Genomic DNA, 21,560 nt, shown 5'->3' on the forward strand with positions numbered 1-21,560 from the left:
TACTGGGGAAATAACAAAAAAAAAAAGCTACAGTAATCAAAATGGTATGCTATAGGCATATAGGTAGAAATGAAGAACAATGGAATAGAATTGAAGGCCTCAAAATCAATCCATACATCTACGGCCAATTGATTTTTGACAAGGGTTCCAAGCTTGTTCAATTGGTCAACAGTATTCTCCAACAAATAGGGCTAGGACAACAATCTATGCATAAGATCCAAAGACATAAAATTACTGCATTGGCTAAATCCTCACAATCTTAGTAATTTGTCTTATTTTATGACTTTGATGTCCTGAAGACTGAATGTGGGTACAGATTTTTTAAAAGATAATCTCTTATCAGAGTCATTAGCTCATTGAGGAAATAAAAAATTGTTAAAGCTGAGAATCTTTCCTATGTTTTTTGGCCATCTGTATGTCTTCTCTGGAAAATTGTCTGCTTAGATCTTCTGCCCATTTTTTGATAGGGTTGTTTGTTTTTTGGTATTGAGCTGCAGGAGGTGTTTATAGATTTTGGCGATTAATCCCTTGTCAGTTGCTTCATTTGCAAATATTTTCTTCCATTCTGTAGGTTGTCTTTTTGCTTTGTTTAGGGTTTCCTTTGCTGTGCAGAAACTTTTAATTTTAATTGTCCCATTTGTTTATTTCTGTTTTTATTGTCATTACTCTAGGAGGTGGATCTGAGAAGATATTGCTGTGGTTTACATTGGAGAGTGGGGCCTATGTTTTCCTCTAAGCGTTTTATAGTGTGTGGTCTTATATTTGGATCTTTAGTCCATTTTGAGTTTATTTTTGTGTATGGTGTTATGGAGTGTCCTAATTTCATTCTTTTACATGTAGCTGTCTAGTTTTCCCAGTACCACTTATTGAAGGGACTGTCTTTTCTCCATTGTATATTTTTCCCTCCTTTGTCATAGATTAGTTGACTGTAGGTGCATGGGTTTAATTCTGGGCTTTCTATCCTTTCTATAGACAGATCTATATTTCTGTCTTTGTGCCAGTACCATATGGTTTTGATGACTATAGCTTGATAGTATAGTCTGAAGTCAGGAAGCCTGATTCCTCCAGCTCCACTTTTCTTTCTCAGGATGGCTTTGGCTATTCTGGGTCTTTTATGCTTTCAAACAAACTTTAAGGTGTTTTGTTCTAGTTTTGTGGAAAATGTCCTTGATACTGATAGGGATTGCATTGAATCTGTAGATTGCCTTGGGTAGTATAGTCATTTTGATGGTATTGATTCTTCCAATCCGAGAGCATAGTATGTCTTTCCATCTGTTTATGTCATTTTTGATTACTTTCACCAGTGTCTTATAGTTTTCAGAGTACAGGTCTTCTGTCTCTTTAGGTAGGTTTATTCCTAAGCATTTTATTCTTTTTGATGTGATGATAAATGGGATTATTTCCCTAATTTCTCTTTCTGATCTTTCATTGTTAATACACAGAAATTCAGTCAATTTTCTGTGTATTAATTTTGTATCCTGCGACTTTGCCAAATTCACTGATTAGCTCTAACAGTTTTCTGGTGATCTTTAAGATCTAAACAGTCAATTCTCCAAGAAAGATATACAGATGACCAAAAAACACATGAAAAGATGTTCAACATCAGAAATTTAATAAATGCAAATCAAATGCAAATCAAAACCACATTACACTTGCCAGAATAACCATCATCCAAAAGTCTACAAACAATAAATGCTGGAGAGGGTGTGGAGAAAAGGGAACCCTATTACACTGTTGGTGGGAATGTAAATTGGTACAACCACTGTGGAAAACGATATGGAGATTCCTCAGAAAACTAAAAATAGAATTACCATTTTATCCAGAAATCCCACTCCTGGGCACCTCTCCAGAGAAAATCATGGCTCAAAAAGACACATGTACTCCAGTGTTCACTGCAGCACTATATACAATAGCCAAGACATGGAAACAACCTAAATGTCCATTGACAGAGGATTGGATAAAGGAGATGAGATACATATACACAATGGAATATTACTAGACTATTAAAAAGAAAGAAATAACAGCATTTGCAGCAACATGGATGGACCTAGAAATTATCATGGTAAGTGAAGTTAGTCATACAGTGAGACATCAAATGCTATCACTTACATGTGAAATCAAAAAAAGGATACAATGAACTTCTTTGAAGAACACACACTGACTCACAGACTTTGAAAAACTTACAGTTTTCAAATGAGACAGGTTGTGGGGTGGGGGATGTCCTGGGGATTTGGGATGGAAATGCTATAAAATTGGGTTGTTATGATCATTATACAACTGTAAATGTAATAAACTTCATTGAGTAATTTAAAAAATTTGAGAATAATTTTTTAAAAAGTTTATTGCTCATCTTAAACATTTTACTTAAACTCAAATACATAAATTTATATTATTTGGTAAGGTTTTGATGTAGCCCAAGGCTTTTCCTTTGAGATGGGTCTGCTGGTCAGATTTTCATGTTATCTTTCATAAATGACATGCATAATGGATTATCTACAATTTCCAATTTTGGTGTTTTTACAGTGGATGTAAGAGCTTATGGACATTACTTGGAAGTATCTGTGTTTACAATAATCCGCATATTTATGACTTAGCCCCAATTTTACAGTTCTTGTGTCAAAACCTAATTTCATATCTAATTTTTTAGCATGTCTTTATGGATATCTCCTAAAGCATTCAGTATAGTTTTTCTTGACATAATTCATCTTAGTTTTGATAATTAGCATAACATATGCAACTCTCTCTTATAATAAGTGACAGAACACAACTAACATTTCAAGAACAGAATTCAGCTGGTGGGAACAGTGGTGCACTGAAGTACCACACAGTAACTTCCTAGTTGTATTTATCTCATTGTGAGAATTACTGAGAATGATGTAAGCACATTAATTTGCTGAGTCAGTCAAGAGAACTGATTCAGTTAAGAGGACTTCTCTGTTTCTGTTTTTCAAAACTCACTCTGCTGCTTGTTACAATCCGAGAAACCATGTCTTTTTTTTTCAGTTTCCTATTCTTTCATAGAGATTTCTACTCCTTCTCTCTCTTCAATTTTCATTTTTTATTGGAGTACAGTTGAATTATAATGTTGTGCTAGTTTCAGGTATACGGCAAAGTGATTCAGTTATACATAAACATATATCCACTCTTTTTCATAGTCTTTTCCTAGATAGGTTATCATAGATACTGAGTAGAGTTACCTGTGCTATCATTGTTTTTTTATTTTTTTTATTTTTATCTTTTTAGGGCTGCACCCATGGTATTTGGAGGTTCTCAGGCTGGTGGTTGAATTGGACCTGTAGCTGCTGTCCTACACCACAGCCACAGCGATGCCAGATCTGAGCCGTGTCTGCAACCTACACCACAGCTCATGGCAATGCTGGATCCTTAACCCATTGAGAAAGGCCAAGGATCGAACCTGTGTGTCTTCATGGGTACTAGTCAGATTCATTTCCACTGGGCCATGACAGGAACTCCCCAGTGTCTTTTTAAATTCCAGAAATTTTCTGTTTTATGTTTCCCAAAGATATTTCTTCCCTCTCTATCCTCATAATCAAGGACCCTTAGATGTATATTGTTTATTTCCATTTTATCCTCCATTTCACTTCACTGCTTTTTTATGTGGTCAGTCACTTTAATTTTTCTGGATTGCATTTTGGGGCTTTTTTTCCTGAGGCCTGTATCCCTATTTTCTAATTCTCATTTCAACTGTGTCCAGCTATCATTTAAACAGTCTATTTAAGTATTATACTTCGATGATTTATTTTTACTTCCAAATGTTCTACTTTATATTTGTCAAGTCAGTCCAATTTTTTTTGTAGTGTCCTATTCTTTTATAGCAATTTCTATTCCTTATCTCTTTAATTATTTTAAAAAATTTAAAATAATAATCTCTCTTTTTTCTTTTTTGCCTTTTAGGGCTGCACCCACAGCATATGGATGTTCCCAGGACAGGTGGCAAATTGAAGCTGTAGCTGCTGGCCTGAGCCACAGCAACAGCAAACGTGGAATCTGAGCCACATCTGTGACCTATACCACAGCTCACTGCAATGCCAGATTCCAGACCCACTGAGCGAGGCCGGGGATCGAAATCTCATCCTCATGGATGCTAGTCCAACTCGTTTCTGCTGCACCACAACTGGAACTCCCAATAATCTCCTTGAAACTGTTTAGTTTTCTCCTCTTCTTGAGGTGCTAATTTAAATTTTTGTTACATTTGCTTATTCTTATTGCGAATAAGTGATTAACGTAAGGGTTTCTGGAACGAAGACTGCCCGGGTTCTTAACCTGGCCATAAAATTCTATAAATAATTATAGTTCAGTGGAAAATTGTCTCTTTACTTCACTTTTATTTCCCCCCCCCAAAAAAAAGGGATATAGTTGGCTATATGACTATCAATTACATAGGAAAAAGGAAATCTATCAATTAAGGATAATGTAAACCTGTAAATATTTTCAAGTTTTCAAATTTTGCCTTTTTAGCTAAAATATAGGTGACTCATAGATTTTACCTCTTAGGGTTTCTGTAGTGCAATGGTTATCACATTCCCCTAATAGATTTTATCCCTAAGCCCTTGCAGTGGACTTTTAAAATATTGATTTATTATTTGTTTTTGTCCACAACTGGACAGGCAGAAAGCTCCTTGGAAGGACAATGAATAGAGTTTCTCAGATCCTTTTTTCAGACAGAAAATTTACATCAGATTTTTAGTTCCCCTCTTCATCTCACTTAGCCACAAGTTGTCCCTGGGCATCAGAGAGCACAAAAGCATCAGTGTTTTTAAGGTCAAAATCCACATGGGTTATGACTATCCACTTTTCATGCTGGACTTTTAGTTCTCTATTTCTAAAAACTAAGGACTGTCTTATTTCACATATATGTTTTTATTTTTAACTTGATTATTATGTATGATTTGGTATCAGCATGTTTTTTTATTTCATATTTTTTGAGGAGGGTGGAATTAAGGGAGATCGCTAGATCAGTTCACCCTATGTTGATTTCTCAAAGTAAATTTTGTGAAAAAAAAACATGCATGAGAATTCTTGAGCTGCTGCTAAATTTTCTCCCCTCTCCCCCTCAAAAAAAAAAAAAATTGCCATTACACCCACCCTCCTACTGTGCCTGAGATGGCATATTGCCCTATACTTCTGACCGTACCATACATTGCAATTTGGGGGAAAAAAAAAAACCTGTGCTCTGCTCTCTAATTTTACTTTTCCTTCCTACTAGTGACTTTTGAGAGTCTCTTCACCTTTATTTCTATGTTTAGTCTGTGATTGCCTTTCATCTTCCTGAAAGACTGACATCTTTTTTAATTCTTTTACTTCATTCACTTCACTAGATAAACAATAAATGATAGCTGATGATCATGATATTACCTTATTTTATACTGGCATATAATTAGTGAGAGGTATGTAGTATGATTTCTTTTTACAAGGATGAGTTTACATCCTAAAAATAGAAGTTAAATGATTTGACAATTATGTCCAAGGTCACATAAGCTATGAGAAATCAAACCAAGACTATGGTGCTAGTGTTGATGCTCTAAAAATACAACCCTGTATAATGAAGCCAGCCCTAAAGCTCATCCCAAACTATGTTTAAAACACACACACACACACACAAAATACAATTGTAAAAAATAAGTGGAAATTCTGAGTTAGAATTAAATATGTGTAATGGAATTTCAAGATCATCCCTCTACAACAGAATTTTTCTGTCTTAGAAGGTGGAAACTATGGAGCTTAGACTACTTTCTAGCTGTAGCAGAACATGGTAAAGAAATTTGATGATCATTGCTCAGTGTTATTACAAAGGGTTTAGATTGCTTGGCTATTGCAAAAGATACCCCCAAATGAATGATTAATTGCTTGTCCATAGGTTTCCAAGCAATAATGATTACCATCCCCACTTTATTTACTTTGAGGCTCTGAAGTCTGTGCTTTGGTTATAAAAGAATGTAGGCGCTATGAGGTACTAAGTTGTCTAAACGGCTAACAAAAGGGATGATTTGTACTGGCAGCTAAGAAAAGCTTTTTGGCTCACCATCTCCTTCTCCAAAATAAAATTCACTAATTTTTTCATAAATATTTCCTGAAGCCAGAACTTAAAGAAGATATATTAAAAAAAAATACCAGGTGGCAGGTTACAGTAGTTTAAAAGGACAGATGAAAGGGGGTCCTATGCTCTTGGAACAGCATCCATTGTCATAATTAGCAAAACGTGAGTTTGAAAGCTCAAATTTTAAATAGAATGTGATCTTTCCTATAATGACCCCTGCCCTCATCTTTTGAAGGTACTCTTCAAGTCTGACCACTGCCAAACAATAATTAGACCAACTGTCTCAACCTTTTCAACTGAATAATCTTTTCACTACAACGCATCTACAATATACCTTTCACATGTGGAAAGAAAATCCATGCTCAACCTGTAAAATAACTAGCAGATGGTACAGTAATTTGTATATACATACATGCATACAGGATATATTCTTGGAGAATGAATCAGATTCATGTTACACCTATTTAAACATTTCATAATATTTAATTTTAATTCATTTATTCATAGTTTTAACCTCTGTAAGAACATTCATTATTTAAATTATTAGACAGGTAAACTGCATCAACAAAACTGCAGCATTTAATGTTGAAGATAACTGACATGCTTGAAGTCATTGTATTAAAATATTGGTTTTCCTATTGTTTTGCACAGATGGTGCTGGTAATTAATATTATGCTATTTTTTCATCAGGGGATTCCCTGTTGACAAAATTCACATAGTATACAATAAATTGCTACATTATACTGAGTAGATGCTACACTGTTTACAGATTTATTAATGGTAAAATATCTCAGATTTAAATTATATAATGCTTCTAATGGTCGATGTATTATTGAATTTAATAAATTTAATAGATTGGGCGATGTGATATATTCTAAAAATAATCTTAACTGTATATTTGATCGTAGCTGTGTAACAAATGTGTTCCATGCCTTCTGGTCTGAAAACAATAGCAATTTCAAGATATATAAGTATTTAAATGAGGTAAAATAAGACACCTTGCTTAAAAGTGGTAGCAAGGACCTGCATAACTTACCACTATAAAAAGGCCTCTCTGAAGGGAGGTATCTTTTCAGAGTGGCCGATAGATGTATTCTTTGCCATACCAGAAATGTTAGGGAACCTCAGTAGGGAGGGTATATACAAGCCCATAACCTTAAGAACAAGTTTACAAACCACTCTCTGTGTAAGTAAAACTCTATTTAGCAAAAATCCTCAATAAGTTTATTTATCACATAATGAGGAAGAACAGTTCTATTGCTTCCATCTGGATAAGTCATTCAATAGGACCCTCAGATTGAGGCTTGGAAACATATCTGAATTTTACTAGCACCTCCTACAGAGGCCATCAGAAGTAGAAAATGGATGTTAATAAATCTCTCCTTATGCCTCTTGTAGAGGGATCAAAATATAACAAGCTTGTTTCATTTCTGAAGGATTTTTAAATTATCATTCTTTATTTCTAAAGTGCCATGAAAACGCTATTTAAATTTACACTCAACTCTCAACACAGGAAATTACTGGCTAGAGAATTCTCTATTTACACAAAAGCAAGAGAAAACACAAAAGTAAATAAAAGGCATTCTTTATTCCTAGGTTTACCCTCTAAAATTAGGATTGGTTAGAATCCCTGTGTGAGCCCCTTCTAGTCTTTCAGTGAGTTGTCTCTAGTTTCTCTCTGCCCCCTGTCCTGGTTCTCAATACAGAAATTTCTTCATTTAACAGACTGGAATCCAAGGACTAGAAATCATCTCTTTTGAGGGGAGCTTGAAGGATAACAATCTTTTACATGGCTGAAGATCAGCTTTCTGAGTTCATTGTTATTTCTATTTTCTGAGGAAGCAGCATATGTAACACCTGAGTATTTCTGCTCGTCTGAGGATCAACCCCAGCCAATTACTACAGACTAGAAGGGGTCTGGATACAGAACCACAGCACAGACCTCCATGCCTGTGAAGACAGCGAGATGCAAATGCAAAATGAGTTAAACAAAGTAGAATACCATTCTTCTATTTTAAATCGAGGCGTCACCAGTATCTGCTCCCAGGCTTTTGAGTTCCGAAGGCTGGTGTGGAATTCTGTAACTTGTTGGCAAAAAGGCAGCTCAATCATTACCCCAGACAGAAAAAGGACTCTTCTCTGTAGGTAAAACCAGAACCTGGCTGGGCTTGCAACCCTGAAGGGGCTCTCTTTTCCTCTTTAAAATGTTTTTTATATACTCATCATGAAAAGAATCTAAATTCACTTTCATTTTCAACCTATATATTATAATTTTTAAAGCTGCATTTTTAAGCTTATAATTACAGATATCCATGTCCTGGACTTTAGTCTCATTATTAATAAACCGACCCCTTGGCATTGTTTGCTTTGTCAAAAAAAGCAAATGCAACTGATCCATTAAAATCCCTTGATTTGAAAGTCAACCAACAATGTATGAAATTTCAGGTGAGGAAACTAAAATTCAAATTGTGTATAAACCCTATAAGCACTTCATGGAGAAGCTAGCTATTTCAAAATTAATAATAACACATCCATGTGAATGTTTTCTCGAACAGTAAAAATATCTTAAAAGATCATTTATCATGAAATATTAAAACATCTTCTTATATTAATCTTTTTATATTACATCTTTTTTATATTATGTGTATGTATAATACCAGTCCATTTTATAAATTCATTCAAAGATTACTACTGCCACTTACAGAAAAAGCTTGCATTTGTCAATCAAATTTGGTAGTGCAAAGAAAAAGTCCATATTTTAGTGACATACTTATGGAAATAAAGTAGCAATAAATTCTATAATCAGTGTAAACCTTGAAGTGTTTTTATACATTAATTTATTTTTGGACAAATATTTCCAATAGTAGTTTAAGGTAATTCAAGGATATTTGGAAAAATAGCGGGAGAGATATATTATTATGAATAAACTATAAATGTCTATCACTTTTTATGTCAGAATAATATGATAAAAGAACAAACGAAGAATAGGGCTGACTTGTATGTGAAACCAGACCTGTGAAAAATAAGGATGGGTTTCTAATGATCCAGTAATATAGCTCAAAAAATATTTCAAGCAAATCTCCAGTGTCCATCCTTAATATGTCCAACTTCATAGATTCACCACAGTTCTTCACTCAAATTTACTGGTAGCACCTACTGCCATGACTTAATCATTTGTACTGATAGGAAAAATATTTCATAAACCATTTTATTAATTATGCCTTATACTTAATTGCTTATATTGCTGATATTTCTCGTTGTCCATTTATTCTGACTTTGTGAAAATAGAAATTATTTAAAAATCATGTTTGTTTCAAAGCTTAAAGGGACTTTGGAAACCATCTAGCCCCCTTAATTTCCACACGGAAAAAAATGAAGCGTTTTGCCCAAGCCTCACACAAATAAGCTACAGTTGGGAACACTTTGAGGCCCAAACACCTAAGCTCCTCTAGTTGCTACACAGTATATTCACCAAGGGCCTAGAACATGGCTCAGAGGCCTTAGCCTTGTGTGTGTTTATAAAATACATGCAAATTAAGTGGGGAAGGAGGAAGGAAAAAAGAGAGGGAGGCAGGGAAGGAAGATGTGAGGAAGGGAGGAAGAAACAAAGGGAAAAAAGAAGTGAGGCAGAACTGAGAAAATATAGCTCCTCAAAGATAATGCCAAAGACATCTGATAAATTATAAAGAGTGAGGTCAGGATGGGGAAAATTAACAACTTTTATGTCCCTCCCATGTTAAATATTTCAAATAATTCTAGGTTATAAATAATATAATGAAGCATCATCTGATAAACCATTCGGAGTGGCTAGATGTTTACACGAGCAAGCAATATATTTTCTCCTATGTGAATACTACTATATATCATCTACAAAGTCTGATTTAAAACTAATAATTTGTCCTAATTAATCAGTGTACTATGTACATGAGAGATGTAAAAAAACAAAGGGGTACTTCAAAGATGGACATCTATTGCAATTTCAGCCTTATATGCTAGGATTCTCTCTGAACAAACCTGAACTTTAAATGGTGGCTATAAAAGGTGGGATAAGAGGTATATGCACAGAAACCCATTCCAAAAAGCTGAATTTACTCAGGAAATTATAGTCTAAAAGGCGGTGAGATTTTTAAAAAATGCTACTACTGCTGCTACTAAGAACAATCATAATAATACAATGGTAATAATATTAACAGGAATGTTTATACATATGTAACATATATGTGTAAATATGTTACATATATATGTAGACACACAATAGGAATATATAGAAATGTATCTATATAAATATATATACATACATATATAAATGCAGAACCAGAAGAACAAGGGAAGGATTGGGCCACCTCATGAAACAGAAAATATAAGGTTGAAAAATGGATATGCTTCAATTTCACTCCCTCCAACTATGGAAGAAATTTACTTTTAAACTGAGAAAGTGGCAACAAACATGGTTGAGGGAATTCAAGCTTAAGATGAATGAGAGGACAGCAAAGTGCTATAAAACAAGTTCGTCTCTCAGCTCAGAAAAAAATGGCATCTCACAGTACAAAAGGAACTTTCAGTTGTGAACCTGGAACCACGTTCGCAATCTCCATGGAATCCTCAACAGGAAATGTGCCAGGAATCTTGTGAGAATTATGTTCAATTTTTTAAAAAGAGATACAATGAGACATCATTAAATTTGATGTTAAAGTTTCTTAGGATTTAAAAATTTTTAGGATTTATTACAAAATTAGTTGAAAAAACATTTAGAAAAGAAAGCAGTGATCATTAGGAGCCAGTAGTGGTTCACCAAAGATAAACTATGCACCATTACTATAATTTATATTTATACAGAAATATTGTAGAGCGGGCAGATAAGTCAAAAAGTGTATTCCCGTTCCTTCACTGCTTAACTCTAATTTGTATTCGCAAATACAACAGGACAAATAGAACACACCACGTAAGGTGAAACCTTTTATACAGACTTACATAAAATACTTGAGAGCCCTACAGATGATTAAGGCAGTAGAATATGGCAACTAAAAGCATAGATTCTGGAGCTAAATGGCCTCATTTTGCCATTTAATCTATGACTTCAGGCAAGTCACGTAATTTCTCTGCACCTTTTCATCTTAAAACATGAACAGTGACAGTACCTAATTCATAGGTTTGTTAGGACAGTTAAATGAATAAACATCAGTAAAGCAGTGAGAACAGTGTCTGGCAAAAAAAATCAGAATTGAATAATGTTAATTTTTACTGTCATTGTTAATGTTATTTTTTTCTGTCTCAAATTAGGATAAAGTGGAGAAATACAAACTTTTTGTTTTTTTAAATTTGATTTTGTTGGAGTATAGTTGATTTACAATGTTGTATTAGTTTCAGGTTACAGCAAAATGAATCAATTACACAAATAAATATATACATTCTTTAAGAAACACAAATTTAAGCTACAATATGTATATTTGTTTTGATGGAATAAACACAAACAAGCAGTACCTAGAATGTGCCAGGCACTGGGGCAGGCACTAAGGGCACAGAGATGGAAGGAGAAGGTCATGGAAGAAGGAATCTAGGGTCACAACAAATTTTGCTCTGTTTAAATCCACATTGACTCCCATTTTTTTGGTTGTTTGGTATAGCCAGTAGTCTTACCTTAACTAAAATATGACGACCATACCACCATTTCTCCTTTCCTACTTTAAAAAATATATATATATTTTTAAACTTTGCCAACTTTAAACTGATAAAATGCTGTCTATTTACTTTAGGTTTAATTCCTTTGATTATTAGAGAAGATGACATGGTAGCATGATTGGGATGTCATAAACGGTGAGCAAGTTTAACATGATAAAAGATCTAAGGGATTTAGTTGATTAACAGTAGAACATAAACCAAAAATCTGATCAACATACAAGTGGCAGGAGAGACTGACTGCTGCTTATAAACAGGGAAGAAATAGCCTTGTGAAGCTGTCCAGCAGTCAGGCCAGATCTGGACTTTAGATATGGACACACTCTTTAGAGGGGACACCTAGGAACTATATGCTGTCTCAGTGAGGAGCACTGGGATATCGCTCCTGGAATACAGGTATCTTAAAGAGGTGGGGGTGGCATGACCTACTAACAGTAATGAAGGGGACAGGAATAAGCACCTCTCTGGGGTGGGTATACTTCTCATCACCTTATTGTGAAAAACAGCTTAGTTTACTTGTACAATGGGCATGATGATTTAAAATTTAAGAAGATCAGAAACCATGGCATGGCGGACAGATCATATCACGCTCTGAATACACTCAGTTTGCATCGTTCCCTTCAGCTAATATACTACAAAACATACACAAAAGTGCATGCACAAACACATACATACACCAGCAAGCACACGTGCATGCAAACACACACACATATACACACAATACAATCACACCTTCCATTAGTTTGTGCTAGACCCCATTCTAAGTGCTTTATATGTAAGAAGTGATTTATAATAATTCACAACAATTCTTTAAGATAGATTCTATTATTACCTCTATTGCATAGGTTAAAAACAAAAAAAACTGAAGCACAGACAGAGAAATGATTTGCCTGCTATCACACAGCTTGTGAGAGGTATAACTGGGATTTGAAGCACATAGACTCCTACCAGGGCCAATGTAGCTAAACCTTAACTTTATATTTTTTTCATTTTTTTAAAGTTTTATTGAAGTATAGTTGATTTACAAAGTTGTGATAATTTCTGCTGTATAACATAGTGGTTCAGTTATACATATATACACAACCATAATTCTAATGTAAAGCTAATAATTAAAGCCAAAAAAGTAAACTAACAACAGTGGTGATACATTGTGGGGGAAAATTTGGGAAAAAAATGTAAAGGAGAGTCCAAAATTTTTTGAAGAGGACTTTCATGATAAGGCATTTCAATAGGTTCACTGACTTGTTTGTAGGAATAAAATTCTTTAAATAAAATACTGCCATTATAATATGCACAAATATTTGTCTTTAATTAAAGCAATATGCTAATTCTGGCATCTAGAAATATTTTCCTCATACCTGGACTTACTCCTTCAATTGTGCAACAAACAAATTAACAACAAGGTTACTTTTCATCTGTAAATGGGGTTATGTATGCTTACCTTCCTCCTTTAATGTTATAAAATTATATTTAAAATTACATTTTTAGGTATCAAGTTAAGCCTACTAAAGTTTCCATTTAGGTAAAATACAAGTCTGTGACCACATGTTCCTGATATGCTATGACATCTTTTGTTAAATTATCTACCTCAAAAGCATGGTCTTGTGGTTGCAGTACAGAATTATCTTTGAATCTCAACCTTTGCACACAGTCTGACAGTACCTTCGCCCTCAGTCATTTGTCTCTAATTCATTCTGTATCTAAATGTGAAAACAATTTATTTCAATCTCCTGCTCTCTTTTTTTCTCCAAACATTGATTTGTAGATATATTCCATTTTCTCATTACCCAAATTTCCAACATGGCCTTCAAATTCTACTAGAATCTGAATTCCTACAATCTTTCTCCCTCTATGTACTTCTCCTTACTCTCTTGTAAATCCATGATATGGTTCTTTCCTCTTTATAATAATTCAAATCACAACTTCTTTCTGAAAAGCCTTACCTGTGTATTTATTGGCCATGAACCTCTGTATTACCTCAACACAGGATAGACATGTCTATTTCTCTGTGTTGATCAAGTTTGATTGTTACACTGTCATTTTTGATAATGATCTTGGATAGGCCAAGCCTCCCAAACACTGGTGAGTGTCCACTTGTTTCAAGTAAGACTTGATAAAACCCAGAGGTATATATAGAGCACAATAGCAGAGGAATGGAAATTCCACAACATTTCAGATCAACAAACATTATTCAAGTTGGACTTAATTTGGATTTCCATGGGACCTGGAAATTATCACATTCTTCTTGGTGTCATAATTAGGTTATAACTCTTTCTGCACAGAGATCTACACAGAAGAGGTGCTCATTAAATGAGTTTGTTAATATACTATAATTGCATTATTATAAAAAACATTTTAAATTAGGAATCTATCATGTATGGTTAAATATTTTTAAGAAAAAGCAGTGCTTTTAGATATAGGTCATAATGCCAGGATGTGTCTATGAAAGTAATCTGTATTTATAATGATCTACATCAATTGAGAACTTTATAATAATATGATATATAATCTATTATAAAATAATAATACAATCCAAGAACTAAGAGGATTCTAACTAATCATTTTTCAATAAGCCCCCATTGCATGTGAACATACATTTAGAAATATGTTTTTGTTTCTAATTCAAGAGGGAAAATAGTTATTTAAATATATACTTTTCTGAAGTGAATATAAGTATTTCAGGAAATAAAATGATTTAATTTATACTTTAAATTTTAATTCCTCAAAGTGAGATATCTTAGAAAAGCTTACTATATTAATTTTTTCTTTAATACTTCCCTCTCCTATTCCTCAAAATTATATTTATAAAATATGTATAGTTCCAATTAACTATTTACACATATTCCAAAATCACAATTTTAATACCTGCTTGCTGCTATAGAGGTTACAAATTGAGGCCCCAAAGAAAAGGCAACCAGAAAGCTCAGACTATGGGAGATCTTATATGAAAGCAACAATATCAACAGATTCTTATTTCCCCTCTAATCCTTTTTATCTTTTATAAGATTTACATGAAATATAGAAAGATTATTTTAGAAGATTACATTGGTGATTTTTAATGTCCCTGAGAAAAATACAAAGAAATGTTTCATGTCTACTCAATGTTTGAATAGAAATACCTGATATACACCGATACATGTAAGAACCAGGATGCACACATCAAGACATACACATTAATCCTTGCTTTACCCCCTTCTCCTCTTCTAGTATTTGACTTACATAAAATAATGACTAAATGGCAAAACAGAAGGATCCTAACTGCTTGACACTGCCTGTTTCAGGAAACGTGCTGAGTGCTTTCATATTTTTATTGTCAAAACAACTCTTTGATGTAGGTATTATTTTTCTAATTATTACAAAAGAGGAAATTAAGGTCCCAATATTGATGTCATAAAGATGATAAGTGATCAGCCAGAATTAGAAACCACAGCTGTCTTTTCTTTAGTCTGTTTTCTTAATAGTTTTAAAGAAAACACATAAACTTCTTTTGGTTAATAAAGATTGTAGTTAGTATATAAAAGGCTGTGGAAAATATTCTAGGGAGATTTCTAAATAAGAAGGTCACATCTGGTTACAGCGTCATCTGCCACTCAGGTAGCTAGAAGACGCTTCTCAGTTTTGTCTCTTTAAGATACAACTGCATGCTCCCCGAAAGGTGATTCAACTATTTTAAAATATACATTTCTGTACCAGGCTTGTTAATGTTGATATCAATCTCAGCTAGGCAGAAGATATCTATACTTGAGAATCACCAATTTGGAAAATATCTTCAGATATCTTTTTTAAAAAAATGAACTCTAGGCTAATATGAAAGAATAATTGTTATGTGTTTTTATCAGAATTAAATAAACCCATGTGGAGATTTTACCATAAACTTTTGCTGAGGAAAGGCCACTTAGCAGACTCTGGCAAGCCACAAAATTTCAGTCCCTTTCCAGTGCACAGAGCACTGCAAGAATGCCTAGGAGATTCTCAATGGCTGCCTCTTAATTGATGAGTGCCAATATTTAGTGACCCACAGTGATAGCTTATGAGAAGCTGGGGAGAGGAACAATTATATTGGAGAGTTTGGGTACAAAACACGAGAGATTAAAAGCTCTTTGAACCTTGTTCCTTATCACAAGAACCACCTGACCTGAGAGGATTGAACAGAAAAGGGAAAAGTGTTCAAGTATATTAAGTTTCTTTCCAGGACTGAGTGAGTTTAAACCCCCTGGATTTAAGGCAAAAAAAAAAAAAAAAGGCAGAAAATCAAGAAAAGAATCATTAACTATTTCATTTTGGAAGATGTACATCTGTGAGGAAGACAAAACTGATATGTTTGGCTCTTTGGAATATGCATAAAGAGGTTTAAGTTTTAGAAGATGATAGTATCTGATGAGCAAAAAGCCAACTTCTAGGTGGTAAATAGTTCAATTCTATCCACTTACAAAGGAAAGAGGAAGGAGAAGGGAGGCGATGAAGGGATCCATCCATCATGCACAACACAAATAAAGGGCTGTCACTCATTTTCATGTCAAAAAAAAAAAAAACTATTTAGCAATTTTTTGACACCAAGAAAATCATTTGTAATAGCCTTCTTCACTTTTCAATTCATCCTTAAATTTAAAAGAGAGAAAAAAATCCATTCAATTGTTTCTATTATAAGTCAGTTCATCATTTATGAATCCATGTCAGTGTCTTAGTTTTTTCTGTGAAATAGCTAATTCAGAGCGTATTCACAGTCACCACTTCAGAGTGAATCACTGCTGTTTGATTTAGCCTGTCATCTGACACTGAGCATCTCGAAACCATTTGCATCACTCTTCTTGTTCAGATCTGCACATATGGTAATAATTAGAAATGTGATACCTTAAATTCATTCAAAATACCCAGTGAATTTAGATTATAAGAATGAAACCAGCATAACTCCTATTTTATAGGAAAAAATATTAAAAATATGAACTAAGTTGAAACTATTAATTATAGATAGAAAAATAATAATGATTTCAGAGTAAAAGAATAAAATATAATTTTTACAAAAACAAATTCTCATCAACATATTTATCACTCTTACATAGAATGTTCAAAATATGAATGAAATGCATACTACGGAAAATATTTGAGTTTTAAGTCACAATTTTTATTTCAAAACATAATGCCTAGGAGAAGTTTCCTCTTCCCCAAATACACCTGCAGTTTTCAAGTCCTTCTAATTCATGCTTTTAAATGAAAGGGTTGAGCATACAAGGTCAGTGAAATTGTTATTTATGGTTGAAATGTTTTTGCTACATCTATTTTAAGAAGGGTCATTTTTCATTTCATTTTTAAAATTGCTTTAAAGTGTTTAGCTGACTATACAAAATTACTCCATGTGCAACTAGCAGTTTCCTCTCTTTCCAAGATATAGGTAGCCTGAGAATTATGTAAGATTTTACATTTAATATGATTATGTTACAGTTGTATCATTTAACTGTTTTTATGTTTATGGCAATCATCCCCATCTTAAATATATTACTATGACTATAAAACCATTTTCCTCTTCAATGTGTTTCTTGCCTCTTTATTCACTTTGGTTTATTTCACTTTGCCTCTTTAATACAATTTCAATATTTAAATCATTCATTAATAATAAATACCAGTATTTTATGTTAAAATGGCCTATAGTTAGGAAGATCTATGTCTCATAACTGAAACCAATATCTCCAGATATCACTGCTCACTCATTTTCCTCAGGAAATGTACCTTTCAACTCAGTCGTTGTTTAAAAAAATACGATTATTACTATTTTTCCTTTTGAGTTTTACTAAATTCAAACTGCGTAAGACCAACTTACTGGTGAATATTTTAAAATATTTAAATTCCCATTTTCTTCTATGATCGATGGTAGCAACTCTTCTCTCTAAGCTAAAAGAGCACATCAGCCTTGTCGTGCAGACCAGCAGAAACTGCAGCTACATGAGCATTCAAATGCAGGAAGAAAGCATTGCTAAAGCTACACTAGAGTATTAAAGGAGAGCTTCAGTCCTGGCAGTGCTCAATTCCAGGAGTGGGGAAATTAACATACAATGGATTTAAAGATCAGAAAAATAAAACATCCACAACTATTTGGAAGTGGCAAGGATCCTGGAAATGGGAGTATACGTACTGTGATTATTGAAATGTACACTTTGCGGAATAGCTTCAGCTACTGACCCAAGGAGATTTCAAAGTGTAACTATTTATAAGTTAAAAGAAAGAATCGAGTCTCTCAAAAATAAGAGTTTATCATAAGACTGAAGAAAATAGTCAAAACAATGACTACTGAGAAACTATTATGATTATTTTCATATTCTTATTATTACTATCCAAGGTCTCTAGGTATTTGAAGAAGAAAAATTAAACAAAAACAAACATTTCATTTGTAGGTAGACAAAAAATAAATGACTAACCTTGACGTCCATCAGCACACAAAATTCCACAAAACCAATGACAGACTTCATTGTTTAAAGACTACTTGGGGATGATTAAGAAAAAGATGATGTAATCTATATGTGATAAAGAGAGATATAACATTCTCTACTGGAAGGCATTCCTATCATGTCATATCAAAGTCTAGCAAAACGTTGAAAGTTAGAAATGTTATCAAGCATTAGCAGGCATTTAAAGAACGTCTCTTGAATATTTCTAGCATAAAAAAGTATTTCATGTGATGTAAATGAATGGTAATTTTCTGACTTTAAAAGAGAGCTGTGCCAGTACATTTCAGCGTTCTGGACCCAATTCTGCAAACATGGAGACGCTTTCAATTTGCTCTGCCTGCCTTCCCGCCTTAGATGGCTGCGATTGCAGCGAAATTAATCCATTTAAAAATCTGCGGCTTAAACTTAAGGATTTTCAGTTTTTTCCCCCTTCTCTCTTTTTTTTTTCTTAGAATATCAATAAGTTCCAATTGAAGAGCGGATTCTTTTGCAATTCAGGCATGTGCCGGCGATAACGGGCGAGTTGGCATGAAGAGAGGCAGAGATGGATTAATTATGCAGAGAACATGGAAATTCTGCTTATCATCGGCTAGCAAAGGAGCCCAGCTCACATAATCAGCAAACGAAGGGAGAGGAAAAAATAACAATGCAATGGCACCTTCCAGCCCATCATCAGGATTTTTTCTACCCCCCTTGTAATTAAAAAATAACATACACTTATAGCCCTATCTCCTATGCAGGCAAGGAGTGGATGTCCACAAAATAATTGCACTGGGACATTAGAGCTGGCAACATAGGCTGTCCATACCTGCTTGCTCTCCCTCTCACCCTCTTTCTCTTCTGGCCTCTCAAGGCACTTTGCTTCTGAACTCAGTCCAAATCAGACGCATGTCTCAGGTGACATTCTAGCTCACTTTCCAAAAATCCCGAATACGTACTTTATCATGATCCAAGCAAATATACCTACATATATGATAAATATTTGAAGGTCTGACTCTGGGGGAAGGCTTGGAACTGATCACCTGTGGACTGTCTGGTCAGTTTCATTTTTTGATGAAACCTGTCCAAATAGCCTTCATTTTGCAAAGTGACTGGATTAAAATGGTGGGCTGTGCAATGGCTCTGTTACTCTTCTGTTAACTTATTTACAACTTTTTGGGTTTTTTTCCCCCTTTGCCAATTCATTTTATAAATTCAAATATATATAGTTAATGATTGCAATGTTTGTGCCTCTGAATCAGAATTCAAAATTCTGTATCGTTACTCTGAAATCTGACAGCTTAATGCTTTGTATTTCTCTAAATGCTGAAAGAGAGGACAATGAACTGAGTTTATTGCTTCAAGGAAAATAAAATTTAATCTCACACTTGTATCCATGTGTTTTCCAATTCCGAAAATTAGCATGCAAACACGAATGTTAAACAATGATACTCCTGACTAAACACCATCGAAGGAGGTTTTGCTGCTTTGATCATCACCCAAATAATTCGACCTAATTACAGGTGTAAGTCTCAAGAAGCTCTGGCCATGAGAGAGGCCATCTCTTTCTGAAAAAGTTATTGGTGAGCTTGAGAAAGAGAAAGATGAACATAAACAGGAAAAGACAAAAATTATGGAACTTATGAAGGAAAGATATTGTTCCAAAGTGCAGTAAGCTGGAATTAGAAAGCTGGCAGGCTCTGGAAATGTAATTTATTCATAGAGTTTCACCAAAGCAGGGGACCAGTGTGGGGCGCAGTTTACACGCTTGTGGGAATGCTTTAAGTGACAGTGAGGGTAAGACTGATTTTTTAAAACTAATTATTTCCATGTCTATGCATATAGGCATACATAGTCTAGGACACATAGGTATTATGGAAAACAAAGATTGAGGAAAAGGATCAAGTGAATGGAGATATTTGTGATTACTGACTTTGTTAGTTCCTGAAAGAGCAAAGGGAAAATAAAATTTAAAAAATACACATTCAAATGAGGGACCAAGGTTCAGGATAAAGAAAAGTAGAGAAGAGGAAGAGAATCCCAATAAAGAGAGGAAAAAAAAAAAGATTATGGGATAAAGAAAATTAGAATTGTGACAATATAAATTATGATTTTTTATGTTTAGCTATTTTATAAATGCATATATATAAGATACATTTCACATGAATTAAATATATAAACAAAAAGTTATTCAGGTGTATATCCCTAAACCAAGAAATGTCCAGATGCATTAATTAGAGACCACAGGTTCTGTGGAGCAGAATACAAGTTCCCACGGATTTAGAGTGCAGCCACGCCAAAGAGAGGAATATAGCTGGGACAATTCTTTTTTTTTTTTTTTTTTTTTTGGTCTTTTTAGGGCTGCACCAGCAGCATATGGAGGTTCCCAGGTTAGGGGCCCAACTGGAGTTGTAGCCACTGGCCTATGCCATAGCCACACGAAATCCGAGTCACATTTGTGACCTACACCACAGCTCACGGCAACGCCAGACCCACTGAGTGAGGCCAGGGATTGAACCTGCATCCTCATAGATACTAGTTGGGTTCATTAACCTCTGTGCTGTGATGGGAACTCCATAGGTGGGACAATGTAACTGTCCATTACCAATGAATGCCTCCCTTCTCACAACTCAGTCCCCTCAAACACATTTAGTATCTCTTTGATTCAGTTTCTTAAATCTACTCCTGGTATAATAATATAATGAAACAGACCTCTTAGAAATTCCTAGTTAAAAAATAGAATATACAATGAGCTGCAGTAAATCTTACTGGGACCAACTATAAGACCAAATCTGATTATTTTCAATATCAGAACAGGACATGAAGTCAGAGCTAGCCAAGGTGATTATTCAGTATTATGTATATGAATTTACATATTCTCTGCAAAATAAATTACTGGACTTTTGGGCTAGTTTAATTCAGTTGAACACTAGAAAACAATTTCCTAGAGGTTTGCCAGAGGAAGAGTCATCTCAGATAATATCCAGAGTGGTGGTCCTTTAGATGTTGTCTTTGGTGGTCTAGTGTTTCCTAGCCCTAGCTGCATATTAGAATCCCCTGGGAGCTTTGCAAAATTACTTGTGTCTGAGCCCCACCCCATACCAAAATGTGGGGATGGAGCCTGGGTAAAAAATACATATCTAAGAGTTCCTGTTGTGGCTCAGCAGGTTAAGGACTTGGACTTGACATTGCCTATATGAGGATGAGGGTCGATCCTGGCCTGGCTCAGTGGGTTAAGGATCCAGCACTGCCACAAGCTGCAGCATAAGTTGAAGATGCGGCTCGGATACGGTTTTGCCATGGCTATGGCGTAGGCCCCAGCTGCACCTCTGATTCGACACCTGACCCAGGAATTTCCATATGCCGCAGGTATGGCTGTAAAATATATATACACACACACGCACACA

General features: G+C 34.5%; 1 long non-coding RNA gene across 3 annotated transcripts in view; it reads right to left on the minus strand.

Annotated features, from left to right (window-relative positions):
• The window catches only part of LOC110260243 (uncharacterized), a 585,810-nt gene that overhangs the window by 99,731 nt on the left and 464,519 nt on the right, over positions 1-21,560 (minus strand). The window contains exon 1 of one of the 3 annotated variants that reach the window (XR_014843512.1): positions 18,145-18,217. The exons of the other annotated variants lie outside the window; for them this stretch is intronic. This is a non-coding gene — a long non-coding RNA (uncharacterized LOC110260243). Of the gene's footprint in view, positions 1-18,144; positions 18,218-21,560 lie in introns of those variants that run through there. 3 annotated transcript variants of the gene reach the window in all.

Source organism: Sus scrofa, chromosome 4 (assembly GCF_054392235.1).
Source record: "Sus scrofa isolate SSC_HxYL_T2T_F1_AM1 chromosome 4, Sscrofa_HxYL_maternal_Yorkshire_Landrace_v2.0, whole genome shotgun sequence".
NCBI lineage: Eukaryota > Metazoa > Chordata > Mammalia > Artiodactyla > Suidae > Sus > Sus scrofa.